General features: G+C 29.2%; 1 protein-coding gene across 11 annotated transcripts in view; it reads left to right on the top strand.

Moving 5' to 3' along the window:
• Positions 1-14,685, top strand: part of LOC147816861 (inositol 1,4,5-trisphosphate receptor-like) — a 310,281-nt gene that overhangs the window by 265,916 nt on the left and 29,680 nt on the right. For 3 of the 11 annotated variants that reach the window (XM_087162562.1, XM_087162677.1, XM_087162551.1), the window contains exon 2: positions 11,867-11,994. The gene's annotated coding sequence lies outside the window, so the exon portion shown is untranslated. Of the gene's footprint in view, positions 1-8,889; positions 9,141-11,866; positions 11,995-12,325; positions 12,347-14,685 lie in introns of those variants that run through there. The other 8 variants (XM_087162568.1, XM_087162643.1, XM_087162564.1 and 5 more) reach the window with 6 other exon arrangements.

Here is a 14,685-nt window from a genome sequence, read left to right as displayed (position 1 = left end):
AAACGCGTTGTCTCTGAATAAACATAACACTTTTTTCGAAGCATTCGGATTCCTGACACTCAAATCTAGGGAGTAGCTGCAATCAAGGAAATATGGTCTGAATATATTAGTCAGTTTAGTGACTGGAATCTCTCAGAGCGAAATGTATCAAATAATTCTTCTGAAATCAAATTTTAAAAATGCGAATTTTTCTAAAATTTGATATTTCAGAAAATTTTTTAACCATTTCGCTCAAATTTTTTAGTAATAAAAATTATTAACATTTGATAAAAACTACTTTTTGATAAAAGTTTTTCCTGAACGTGAAAGTTTACACTATGTTCGAAAAGTCGACACAGAGCATTTGGTTGATTGGTTCTAATGCCACTTGCCACGCGGGCAAGCCTGCTTGGTGAAACCGAGCAAATTTAAGGCAGAGTGTACGTTTCTTGTTTTTCAGTGGCGCCATCTATGGCCAATAATTCGACTTCTGCCACACCATACGTCGCACCCGTTTATAGGGCGGACCCATTCATACATCTATTCATTCATCCGCAGATCGTAATTTTGACCTGAATTAGAGAACGATCGATCTCCAATCCAGTACCCCCAGAGGTAGTGATTTATTATAGGAACATAGAGGACTTTTGCGACTCGACAGATTTAACGTGCATCAGTCACTTTACACGGGAAGGCTTCGGCCGGCGGGGTTCGAACGGGGCTCTCGGATATGAGTCCAGCTCCCTACCGACCAGGCTATCCCGGCCCGATCATTTCTATTTTTCCATTATGACAAAAATCCCTCCTAGCTGTCTTGTGGATCCTAGTCCATGATGTTTTCCAAATAACACCTGCATTTTTTGGCCCCCTCTAGATGTTGATCGTCTCCATCTATAGTCCTTATTGCTCTCTCTATTTTCTTTATATATATATATATATATATATATATATATATATATATATATATATATATATATATATATATATATATATATATATATATATATATATATATATATATATATATATATATATATATATATATATATATATATATATATATATATATATATATATATATATATATATATATATATATATATATATATATATATATATAATTTTTTTAAAGGAAATACATATGTTTCTTTAATTGAATGCGTTGATAATTAAAATTTGAAAACTATTATTTGTCTTAACAATGAATTCTTTGTGGTTTCAGTTAAAACATGAATTTTCGTCAGAGGTTCACTTTTCAGAAACTATTCAACATATTTCATTGTTCTGGAGGGATCTGGCAGACAGATCTTCGTTTTACCCAAATTATGACGAGAAAGTTCAAAAATTTTAATTTTTTCAAATTCATAATTTTTTATCTGAACGACTGGTTTCGTATAAATTTTCTATTTCAATATTCGCTGGTTTTTTATCATTATTTTTTAATTAATTTCCTTGTTAATGCTCATTACCCCATTGAAAGTAGAAATCGTCCTGTTGGGCAATCGCCCCGAGTCTGTTACCACTGCCTTAATGCATGCCCAGTTATGCGCTGACCAAGCACGTAGGTATAGTTTTTTCATGGAGGGGTGTTTTGTGATTGAGGAATTTATTAACTAGATGTAACTTAATTAAACCAGTTACATACATACAAGTGAACTCATTTTGGTTTTGATAAAATAATCTAATACAGAAATTTTCACTGTAAGCTTCCTTTAAAACTAAAAATCACAACCAATGATCTAAATGAGATCAAAATAAAGACATAAACGTCGCTTCCATTTGATTGGGAGATAAGCGACATTCAAATAAAAAGAACATTAAAACAAAATCACCGTTATTGTCAAAAATTCACATATAAAATATCTATAAAAATTCATCTGTTCACCGCAAATTATAATGCGTTTAAGCAGCCAAAATAATATATAAAAAATGAATTCTTTATGAAGTAGAATATATGGGTAATTTTCAGAAAATACGACACATAGGAATTTTTTTAAAATTTTTTTAACCTTTTGGATTGGAATACTATATTTTTTTTAAAAAAAAAATACTAGTTTATTAAGGTAACTCTAATTAATACCTTATAGAGAGCAATGTACAATAGTTAACAAGCATTTAGCAGTTTGCAATTATTCCTTGGCATTCAAGTACCAGAAAAATTACAATTTGTAATTTTATAGCTTTTACTTCCATGTTCCATTTCTTTTTAGTTAGTCTTTGTGCTATTAATCACAAGACTTTATTAAACAGCTCAGATAGAATAATATAGTTTATATTAATTATTTAGAGAACGCAGGAAAATGACAATGTGTAAAATCATTCCAAAAAGCTAATAATAATGGTGTTAAATAAACTTTAAAAAAATTGTCATTTTATTCTATGATATCAGATTTCAATAGCAGTTACATTAAATTGTCGCAATAACTCGTAGATATATGATATATTCGCAGAAGTCGGTAAATGAATAATCTTCGCACAAATTTTTCTTTTTGTTTATTTCAATAATATCCTGTTAAACTACGTTATTAAATAGAAGGTGTAAAACTTTAATAATATAACAAAAAATTGTTAATAAATACAAAAGATTAGATACAAAGCCTCAAAATATTTCGTAAATAAATTGAATGAAAAAATCCGTGTTTCGCAAGGTCGCGGACAATCAAATTTGGATTTTGATGGAGTGGCCGCGGGCATTTCAACATTTAAAGAATTACTTATCAAACTAAATTAAATTTTAAATGTCAGAGAAACAATTAATTATTTTAAGTTTGTTGACTTTAAAAACAAGTTTTCGTTACTTAATCAGTATAATGCATTATGTGTTTAAATGTTTTATACGCGCACACACACATAATATATATATTATAGTTAAGCAGGGTTGAAATATATATATATTTCAACTCCTGTCTAAGCTTCACCATAGAATGGAATATAATTAATATTCTTACCATTCTGATCTTAAATTTTTGTATCATGTATGACAATAATGACTTGATGATATTTTTTAAAGCAATTTCTACTTAAATTTTATTTTTAAAGAGATATAGATGTTACTCCTTACATTTTTAATAATCTTAAAACATTTTGCTAAACAAAGATTTTTTTTTTCATTAGTTTGTGTTGACGATAAATCATAATTAAGGCGTTGTACTTCAAGTCAAAGCATAAAATAACTTCAAACTCTTAGAATTAAAGTATTATTTTTAAGGTAGTTTACTCTTTTATTTAACTTGATTTCTTTTTTTATTCAGTGTCAGACTTAGTTTAGTGCAGCGTAATTATTGTTAATTTTATTTGCTTACACTGTTTGCACAAGATTGTGGTTAACAAATAAAAATTTTGAGATCACTTATGAAAAATTGAATGCACTTGCAATGATAAATTTTTCATATCTGTTTTGTGATTCGTTTTTAAGTGATCTGAATTTCAATAGAATTTTCCTAAGTTAAACATAAAATTATTCATTTAAAATTAAAGAAAACCAGCATTCATTATAAAAAATTACTAAGCAATTAATGTATAATCACTAAAAATAAACATTAAATGCATAATTTTTATTTAGTTCAGAACATGTTGTCACAATCTTAATTATACGGAAAATTTATAATTATGAAAAATATATTATTACGAAAAATGTATTATTGGTTAATAATTTTTTTCATTACAGGTTAGAAACTCTTCGATACTATTCTGATATTTTGTAATTTAAACTCATATTATTTAATAAGTGGGTGTAAAGGTTTCATGTTAATCTGTAGTGTTAGAGTAAAATATTCATTATTTACTAAATTTCAGTTGGCGTATATTTTTTTTAAAGATTTCTTCACAAGGTCTATTCATATAATAGCTAAAGAAAAAGGGGTCTCGACTCTGCCATAAATATATTTGAAATTAAGTAGACAAAAAAAAAATCTATTTGAGCTGATTTAAATCATTCTTAGAAAGTACTGAATTGTTTTTTTAATTAACAATTTCAGTAATTTTTATGATAATTTAAAGGTTTGTTGACATTTGTTTTAATTTTATGAAGCTGTTATATATATCGCTACTTTTGATTATGCAATGAAGCTTTATCGTTTAAAATTTTTCAATATTATAAGTAACTTCCCTTGCAATAAGATCCCAAGAAGGGAAAGTTAGTAATAGAAAGTTTTTTTAATTTTCTAAAAAATAGTTAAACTTTACGTTACACTCAAACATTTATACTAAGATAGTTTAAATGATTAATTACTCTAAGCTATTCATTTATGAAATTTTTGTGTTTTATTATAAAATTAAATGTAACATAGATATTTCAATTCTGACTGAATTATAATAAATTTGTTTTAATTTTCAGTTTAAAATTTCAGAAGTTTTTAAGTTCGATTTCATAATCATAAAATAAGAACAAAAATTGTGAATTAAAAATAAAAATATGCATGAATAATCAAATTTACAAAATAAATCTATTTGTTGTACAGTTACATATATGCGGAAATATAAAAACATTATGAATGTTACATATATGCGGAAAGATTGATTTAATACAAATATTTGCTTACCTCCAATATTTTTGATTCAAGTTCTTTATATAGCCAATGAAAGATCACATTCTTATTTACAGAAACGGAATTACACAATACAAATTAAAAATTAACGAACGAAATTAACAAATAAAAATTAATCAGAAAGAAAATATAAAACGAAATTTTAAATAAAATGCTACATTAAACAAAAGGAAAAATCTAAAACTTAGAGCTTTTAGGATGAGTGTCTAAGACAAAGTTCCCAGACAGAATGACCGAAAAAATTGCCAAGGAAGTTTTTATGTCCTGAAAAGGTTAACATATACATGCAGTCCTAGAAATCCAAGAGAATTCTTTGTTTGAGGCATGCATTTTATGATCGTAAATAGTGTTTGTGTACATCAGATATTTTAAAAGGTAGATGAGATAAGATAGAACCCATTGGAAGAACATTTTCCCTTAATGAGCTGGGCTGGCTACTTTTCTGAGGGGAGAAGTTTTGTGGGTGGTAAATCAAGAGGAAAGGGATGCCATCTAATTTAATCACTGAAGATAAGCGTTTGTTGCTCTCTTGATGAATGGGTAGCAAAGAGGCAGCAGTGATTATTTTATTTCTGTTACTGACTAATAAAAGCCTCGAAATAGAATGTCATGGGAATTCTCCATTTTTTTCCCAGTAAATAAAATATTTAAAAATTTTGTAAAATTAAGGAAAAATTATTTATAGTATTAAAAAAAAAGAAACATTTCTCTGTACAATGGGGGGTGTTTGAACACCCTGAACACCCCTCTTACCTACGTCCCTGGGGCTGACAATCATTATTAGAAAGAAAATAAAAGCTATTATTCAGTTTATACTTGTCTGCTATAGCCTCCACTTCCTGGCGTGCCAACCGAGTAGGGGGGGGGGGCGGAGGGAACCGTCGAACTCTGAAATTTAAGCGAGGGGGCGAAGAATATGTTTTGCCCCTCCTGAAATGTAAACATTCGCCGCTAAAATAAAGTCACGTAAAATTGGTAATTTTAGAAAATAAAAACTTTTTTTTTTTAAATTTTGAAGTTATTTAAAGAAGAAAAAACTTAATTTCTTAACTTAATTTTCTTTTGAAACTTAATTAAAGGGCCAATAATGAGTTTTGCTCCTTCTAAAATTAGAAACAGAGTAAAAAAGATTTTTTTTTTCAAGTTTGAAGCGATTTTTTTAAGTAGAAAACTTTTTTTTACCCTGAAATTAAAGTAAGAAAGCAAATAACGTGCTTTGACTCTTTTAAAATTATCTTAGACATTCATTAAAATAATGCCAAGTTAAACTGATAATTTTTTTAAAAAAATTCAACCTTGAAGTTATTTTCGAAATTGAAAACTTTATTTTACTCTGAATTTTAATTGAGAGGGCGAACAATTTGATTCCCTCCTTCTGGACTTTCGACACTTGTGAAAATAAAGTAAAATAAATTGGTTACTAAAAAAAAAAAAAAAAAAAAGAAAAAAAAAAGAAAAAAAAAAAAAAAAAAAGAACTATTTATTTCAATTTGGAAGCTACTTTTTGAAAATAAAACTTTCTTTTGAAATTTAGTTTAAGGGCGAAGGATGTGTTTCGCTCTTTCTGAAATTTAGACATACATTATTGTCAAGTTTAATTAAGAAACTTAATAGAGAAAAAAAATTTTCCACTTAGAAGTGATAAAACTTTACTATCCTCTGAAATTAAAGTAAGCTGGCGAATAATATGATTCGTCCTTTCTAAAATTTAGGCATTCGTGAAAATAAAGTTAAATTGGTAATTTTAGAAAGAAAAAAAAAATTTTTTTTTCAACTTTATTTTCGCAAGACAAATACTGACGTGAAATATCCTCAGTGGTAGACAGATCATGGGTTGGAGTTCCCTTGTCGTCAGACTGGCTAACTATGGGAGGTTCTCGTGGTCTTCCTCTCCATGTAACGCAAATGCGGGTTAGTTCCATCAAAAAGTCCTCCACGAAGGTAAAATTTCTCCCAATGCTTGATCCAGCAGTTCCCTTGTCTTCTGGATTGGTTCAAAATTACAAGGCTATGGAGTTGAACATTAGTAGTCGTAAAGCCAAAAATTGGGTCGGTTGTTCAATGACGGTTATTAAATTAAATTAAATCGATTTTACAAATAGAATAGGCCAGAATAGACTGGTTGGTAGGGCACTGGGCCCATGTCCAGAAGTTCGTGGGTTCGACCCCCGCCGGCCAAAGACTCCCCGTCCAGTAAATGGTGACTGGTGCACGTTAAATCTGTCGGGTCACAAAGTCTTCTGTGTTCTTATAACAAATCATACCTCCGGGGGTACTGATCCAGGAGTTTCCTAGTCTTCTGGATTGGTTCAAAATTACAAGGATACAGAGTTGGACATTAGTAGTCGTAAACCCGAGAAAATTCGGTCGGCTGTTCAAGGACGGTTATAAAATATAAAATAGTTATTAAAACTTTTAGGAATATAATGCATTCACTAAAAATTAGTGGTAGCTCTCTCAATGCTGTAAAAACGCTTTATAATGTAATTAAAACATTTAAATTTAAATGAAATAAAATAATTATGTGAAATATAACGTATAAGTAATTAAAAAACTGTTCTGAATTAAAATATATGTTATTAACTATGAAAGTATCTATCAGAAATTAAAATCTAAACTGAAAATTAATAATTAACTTCATAAATACGATATTAAATGATTTTAGCTGTAAATTGAAATAAATTTTGCTCAGGTCTAGGCCTATTTTTTACTCAAGTGTATCATAAATATTATTTTTGAAGTGTTCAACAAATTACTTTTTTTTAATAATTTTCTTAATAAAAGGGTGAAAAATATGTCCGATTGAAAAAGAACTATCAAATTAAAACTACAGTAGATATAGTCGTAGAGAAAGTTCGATAAGTTCCTCCTCTGATGTTATGCTTACGAGGTGAACGTGCTTAATACAGGGTGTCTATAAAAGAACTCCGGGGTTTTAAAAATTCATATCTCACTAACTATAAAAGACAGCAAAATTTAGTCGATTTCTCTGAAAAGAGTAGCTCAAAAAGTTTTACTCATACCAATTGGGAATGCTTGTATCAACTGTTGGCGACGCTGCAGGGCGTTGACCTTGAAATGACGTCGCGAAATTTGAAATGATGGCTACTCCGCAACAAAAGGCTCAATGTGCTATTTGGCTCATAGAAACGAAGTCTTTAGTTACCGTACAAAGTGCAGAGAAAATTCGTGATGTTCAACATCTCAGGGAACGAATAGTCAATTGTGTGGCAACCGTCCCCCCAGACATGCTCGCCAGGACATGGGAAGAGGTAGAATACCGTTTAGACGTCTGTCGTGCCACTAACGGGGCGGGGCTCATATAGAACTTTACTAAGTGTAAAAAAAAACTTGAAAATGTAAGCTTTTCAGTCATGTATAAAACATGTATGTATGTTTTTTATTTCATTAAAATATTTTGCCTCAAAACCCCGGAGTTCTTTTATAGACACCCTGTATTCTAAGAAGTTTTATTGTTGTGATTTGTGTTTAAATGTACTCTTAATAATTTTACCATTCAAAAGAGTTTTATGTGATTTATAACAGGTCGTGTGAGCCTTAAACAAATTTAAGAATATCACAACATAAATAAAGGGTTTTCCATGTTTTGAATGTTATTTTGCTATATTAGTGTACAATAACCTCAACGACATCGAAAATGACCTGAAAACCCTGAAGATTAAAATTTGGAAGGGAGGTTGTCAGGGATATGAGTCGCTGGCTTTTGTCAGCTGCTGCGGCAGACAAGGCGTGCAAGGGGCTGTCACACCGACAAAGAAAAAGAAGTGTACAATATCACTGTAATGTTATTTTCAATTTCGTAATTGTAGCATAGCTTGCTAGTGGAGTTATCCAAATTCATTTCTTGTTTGCTTCGTTGAAATATAAATTGAAAGAACGCTTTATAATGTAATATTGGATGGCGCAACTCTCCACACGCTATTGGCGAAAGCATACATTGCCATAGGTAAAGAGTGCTGCGCTATGCCACCTATGTCCTGCAGTGGACTGTTTGTAAAGACACGGTTCCCAGTAGAACACCGAAGTCAAGCAAAACTGGCTGCAGTCAGTAAGCGGGTGGATCACCACTTTGATTAGTCTGAGTAGGGACTGAGGGTGAGCGGTATCGGTCCTCGTAAGACTGTTCTGTGGTAAAGTATTCGACTTCGTGCGCAGGCCGTCTGTCTACTAAAGCAGGTTAGCCATCCTCTCTGCAGAGGAATAGAATTGGGCATCTCTTCGTATCATCCTCAGAGATGTTTCCCAGATAGTTGCCAATAGCACATTACATACCTACGCCACCTATAGCTACTACGTCTCCACAAAGCTTTGAAAGCTTAAAGCTTGTTTTAAATTGCGCAGATATATGCAGCATTAAGTATCTTAGCAAAACAAAAAATTTGATCTCTTTCTGATTCAAGATTCTAGTTATTTAGTCTTTCTGAAATAAATATAGGACATTAAGTTTTCTGATAAATATAATTCCGAATTAGGATAAGTGCTCCTATTTTTAATGATTCAACTGATGAAAAGCAGGTTGAGTTGAATTTTTTATGTATTCTGTAATCAGCATTTGGGCATGGAACTGTTATCTTCATATTTCTTTTAATTATGGTATCTGAGTGATTTTTATTAATTCATTCTACTTTAATATGAAATCAAATTATAATATTAATTTGATTTCATATTAAAGGGGAAGAAATGTGAGTCGTTTGTAACAATTGTTACGAACCTAACTATTATTTTTTTATAGTAAATGATATGGATGGTGTTTTCAATAGAAATGTAAACAATAACAATCTCGAGCTCGGGACCTACTCTAGTTCCGGTTAAAAAGTTTGCAGCTGCTTACTACATGTTATTTTGATAGGCGATGTTTTCAAACGGATAATTTTGTTTTCAATAAAAGAAATGAATTAGATAATTTCTGAGCTCAAATCTGCCGTCTTTCATAAGATATTAATGTTATTATGTAATTCTGGGGAGTTTGGAGTAAAAATGTGTTTTAGTTATTTTGTTATTTATTATTAAAAAAGGTGACATGGTTGCTAGATTTTGAATAACTCTCTTTTTTGGCAGTCTTGATTTGGCCTCTTTCCATTTGTTTATTACTGTTTGTTCGTGTTGCAAGCTGTGCACCATCTTACGTTAGTGTTAGCACTTTTAGTATTGTAAACACAAGCATTGTTAGCATTGTAAACATAAGTAATCAAATACATTGTTTGCAAGAATCTCAAAACACAATGATGCCAAATGACTTTAAAATACAACTGAAACAGTAACCCGGAAATTTAGGCAGTCCCGAGCTTGCAGCGTTCCCTAGTGTAGAAAACACCATCCATAGTTACAAGTCAAATGACACTCATATCTTTTGAGAGGTCTGTCAAAAAATTTTATAAAACTATATATTTTTACTAAACTTTGCGTTAATTCATTAAAATTAAGAGCATAAAGTATTAAATTTAAATTTTTAAAAAGAAACTGGGTTTTAAAACAAAAAATATTGTGATGGATCTATTTTCAAGACGAAATATTGGTGTACAATTTCTTAAGGATATTTTTATATTGATGCCTGTTTAGTGCTAGTAAGTTTTTGTCAGCAGTGAACAAAATTGTCCGCTTTTTCTTTTGTAAACAACTAGTTTTATAATCATGCATCTAATGATTTGTTGCATTAATATAGTACATAGGTTATTCCCTACAAATTGGCTATTTCCAGGTAAGAACAACAACTACAAAAATTAATAATTTTCTGTAATAAGCTACAAGATAAGGTACTAAACAAAACAAAAATAGCAGTCTCGGTTATTATTAAAATAAAATGTTTTATTATTTTAAGTATTTATTAAAGTGAGTTTATGATAGCATAGTAAGAGAATAATAATTCTAGACACAAACATGTTTAAAATAATATTTTTAATGAACATGTTTAAGTACATCCTTAGTCCTTAATTGCTTTTTGAATTATATATTATCCATTACTGCCAAGTATTAACTGTAAAATATATATATATTATTTAATTGTATCAGCTATAAGTAATAAACATGCAAATAAATTATGGACTGCCAATTTTTAACAGGTTTTGATTAATTCCATCTTTTTTAACCACTAAGAACCTACTTTTTATCATGTTTTGGTAAAACTGGTTATTAAAATCTAACCTGAACCAAATAATTACAAACGTTATCTGAGTGTTTCAGCTATTGAAAAAGCGCTCAATTCCAAAAAGATCAGTTTTAGGAAACAACTCTAAAGGTAGAATCGTATTACTGAATAAAACGATTGGTATTAATTTCATTGAACTCAATAATTCTATTCAATTGTCTCTACGATTAACCACTGAACCAATAGAAGGTAGTAAAAAGTTTTTAAAAACTGAAATTGGAACCATTACATTAATGAATAAAAATTTACACATACCTTATTTGAAACATTTTAAATTTTAATTAAAAAATAATTTAGTTTGCATGGAATGCCAGATTTTCTCTCTTCATTAACATTACACTTATTGTTTTGGGTATAAACATTTTTCCTGCATTTATATTTTGTTTTGAAAAATGACTTAAGAGAATTCCATACCCTTAAGGAAACTTTTCATTGAAAGTTCTCTTTCATCTCCATAACTAATTTAAAGTGAAGAAAAAGTGAGTTCAGACAAACCTAGAGTAAGTTATCAAGTTTAAATCGCTGAAATTATTTTTTCTAAATTTAAAAATGCGAACAAATTATTGGAAGTAACCATTGCGTAATCAGAAGTTATCTTCTCATAACTTATTTTCATTTTGATACTTTTAATACTTTATGACCAGTATTTGAAACTTTATGACTTACTCTAGGTTTGTCTGAACTCACTTTTTCTTTCTTTTAAATAAGTTATTTTAAGGTGAAAGAGAATTTACAACGAAAAGTTTCCCATGTGGTCCTTTTAAGCATAATTTTGCATTTAATAGTATAAAAATAATTCTTGATCTTCTGTCAGCACTTACAATTGTTTGGACCAAAACTTAATGTTGCCTTCTATGTTTAATCATGACGTATACACACACATAACATTTAAGTAGTATTTACGTATGCAATTACTGGTAAGAAGATATTTAGACTAATAATTTCTTTACAATGACAATTTAATGAACATAATATAACTTTAATTATCGTAAATTAAGAAAATATTTTTGAAGAAATTATCCAGATAAGAAACAATGGGTCTACACCAATTATTTTCTGCTAACCTGGTATTTCTACTTATCAAATTATTTCCTGATAGCCTTTAAAGTTTGAGCCTATGTCAGTGATCAATTTGATTGTCATTCATTTTATTGATGCTGAATCTTTTTTTCAGATGCAGAATGTACTTTAAACCTTCCTTATATTGCGTCTACAAAGTGAGACTGAACTACTTATTCACACATTTTGCGAAAAGCTTACAAAAGCACCTGCCTCAAAAATGGCTGCAGTTTGCCTGATAGTGTAAGTTTTATTTTAATGCTAAGCTCTGAATATGTTTGGATATGTATATGAATCTGTTTATGCATCACTGTATTTTAAAAAAAGTTTTTGTTACAAATTCAGTGTGAAGGAGGATATAGACCCATACTTGTACAGTTTGTTTCTATAGTTGTGCCAATCCTGATTTTAAGACCTGTTTATTTGATCCAAGTTTTTGAACGAAAATTGTTTGAAACTGAGGAAAACTTGTTTTGTTTAAAACTTGAATCATGTAAACTAGGGATGCACAACCTTTTTGAGTGAAGGGCCACTTGACAACAGGTTGACTAACGAAGGACTGCACATGTATTTGGACATGTTAACAGCAAATGTAGTAATATTTATTTATACATTAGTGTTCTAATTTTTTTTTTATCAATAAACTTAGTAATATATTTGTAGAAAATTAAAGGTGTTCAAGTATTAAAATTCATTAAAAAATGAAAAACTAATACTTTTTTTAAAAAAAATTGCCATTTTTTATCATATCAAAAATAGATTTATCAAAATAAATAAATAAACATTGGAGAAAAGAAGTGCTTTTTTTTAAATCATATTTTGCAATACAAAAATTCATTTTAAAAATAGATTCTATTTAAAAAAAAAAACTACACTGCTCATTGAATGAAAGTAGGAAAAAATTTGGTACATAATTAAGTAATATAAATGTTAAATTCCAAGCATAACAGAGGGGAAATCACACAACTATTTTATTCTAAAATATATATTAAATATTTTTGAAAACAAAAAGGCTACTGGAACATGATACTTTAGGGTTTAATTAATTGGCATAAAATAATAAAAGATCCTCATAGTTAAATTGCAAGTTAATTAAAAGTACTTGTGACAGAGGGAACGAATGAAATCCCATATTTTTGACATGCAGTGTTATTTATGTTAAGATCTGTGATTTAGACCATCCGAAACATTATCTGTAACTTTTTTTAAAATTATCACATTTCAAGGTAGGTAAAATAAATTATTATAAGATTTTTAAAATTGCAAACACATTTTTTTCAAGACCAAATAATGCATTGTAACAGAGAGGACATGAAATGTAACAAAATTTGACAAAAAGTTAAAATGAAATATCATTATTATAAATTACTCTTCGGTTATTTAAAGTTAGAGTTGACATCACTGCTATAATTGAAAACCATGCTACATCTTTGTAGATATATTTGAAAGCTTTTATTTTACAAGACTGTGTTTAAAAAAAAAAAAAAAAAACAAGTGTTTGTTTCTTTCCCAATTTCAGTTATTTCGGCAACAATATTAACTACTAAATTTTTTCCTAGAGTTTTTTACAGTTACAAAACTATCTATTGCACAATGATTATAAAGTAAAAAGTCAATTGAGCGATTGTCACAAGTTGTTATATTTAGTAATTCTATATAATTATTAGGTAAACAACTATGATTTTTATAGTAAATTTACATTTTCGTGAATAGCATATACACATTTTATATGGTGTTTTACCTACACATAAAATATGGATAGGTCGTAGTACAGCAAACTTAGATTTGCAATTTTTTTGTTTGGATGGATCTGCTTTGATACTTGATAAAATTCCATCAAGGTGCACATTTGACTTTGTGGACTTTCTGTTCATTTTCTTTGACAATCATACACTCAGCTCTACCAGAAGTCTGGTAAGAAAGTTTATTAGATGAGTAGAAATTTATTACAAGCCTTTTTTGTTTCATCAGAAACTCGGTTACTAAGCTATTTCTTTTGTTTTGGTAGTAAGGTTATAGAATATGCGAAGAACAGTATAATGTTTTCTTGAATGTACATATAATGCATGGTTGATTTTTTTTAATACCTTTCCCCAATGCCTAAAGAATACTATAAAGAAAATATTCTTCCTCAATTTCTACTGCTTGTATCAGTGCATTTTTATTTTTCCTTTATCTTCATTTTTTTTTTCAATTTATCAATTTTTCTGTTAAGTTATTTTTTCAAAATACTTCTGTTATCATAAATTTTTGCTTCATATTCTTTATCTTTCTTCTCACAAATATCTTTATTTATCTGAGAGAATATAGAACATTCTAGTTCTATATTCTCTCATTCTTTCAGCTGCTGTTTTCCCCATACTGATTACTCACTTAAAAAACTTTTAACTATAAACTAAGTGCAATGTCAAATAAAAATTGCACAGCTTTGTATAAAAAGTGTGCTCTAATAGTGCAGGAACTGGTTTAAACTAATTGAATCGGGATGCATTAGCACCTGTTTACATTCCTAGAGTTCCTTAATGGTCAACTTATCAATTTTGCGTAACAGAGGAGGTATTTAGTTTTGTCCTCTCTGTTATAGGAGAAACTTTAAAATTTGTATTTTTTTTTTCTTCAAAAATGTAACATAGCATGCTTGTACTTAAGGACTTTATTGTAAGACCTTAAGAGAATAATTGTAACAGAGGGGACAAACATATTTTTGCGAATTTTTGACTTAAGCAATAAGAAAAATTTTTTTTTACAGTAATCACTGCATAATTAGACTAAGGAACAATTTATTTTACAATATAAATCAAGCTGTATGTAAAATCATAATATTTTTAATGACCTATTCTTCTTTAAAGGAGACAGTTTTTTTGGTAAAATAAGTCGAAATCATAAAGCCTATCTATTTATGATAAATTTTACTATACTCATGCATAACTCCAA

This window comes from Parasteatoda tepidariorum, chromosome 1 (assembly GCF_982258835.1).
Source record: "Parasteatoda tepidariorum strain Cologne lab strain chromosome 1, Ptep-v5.0, whole genome shotgun sequence".
NCBI lineage: Eukaryota > Metazoa > Arthropoda > Arachnida > Araneae > Theridiidae > Parasteatoda > Parasteatoda tepidariorum.
The sequence above is the reverse complement of the archived record's forward strand: the minus strand, read 5'-3'. Positions and strand labels throughout refer to the sequence as shown.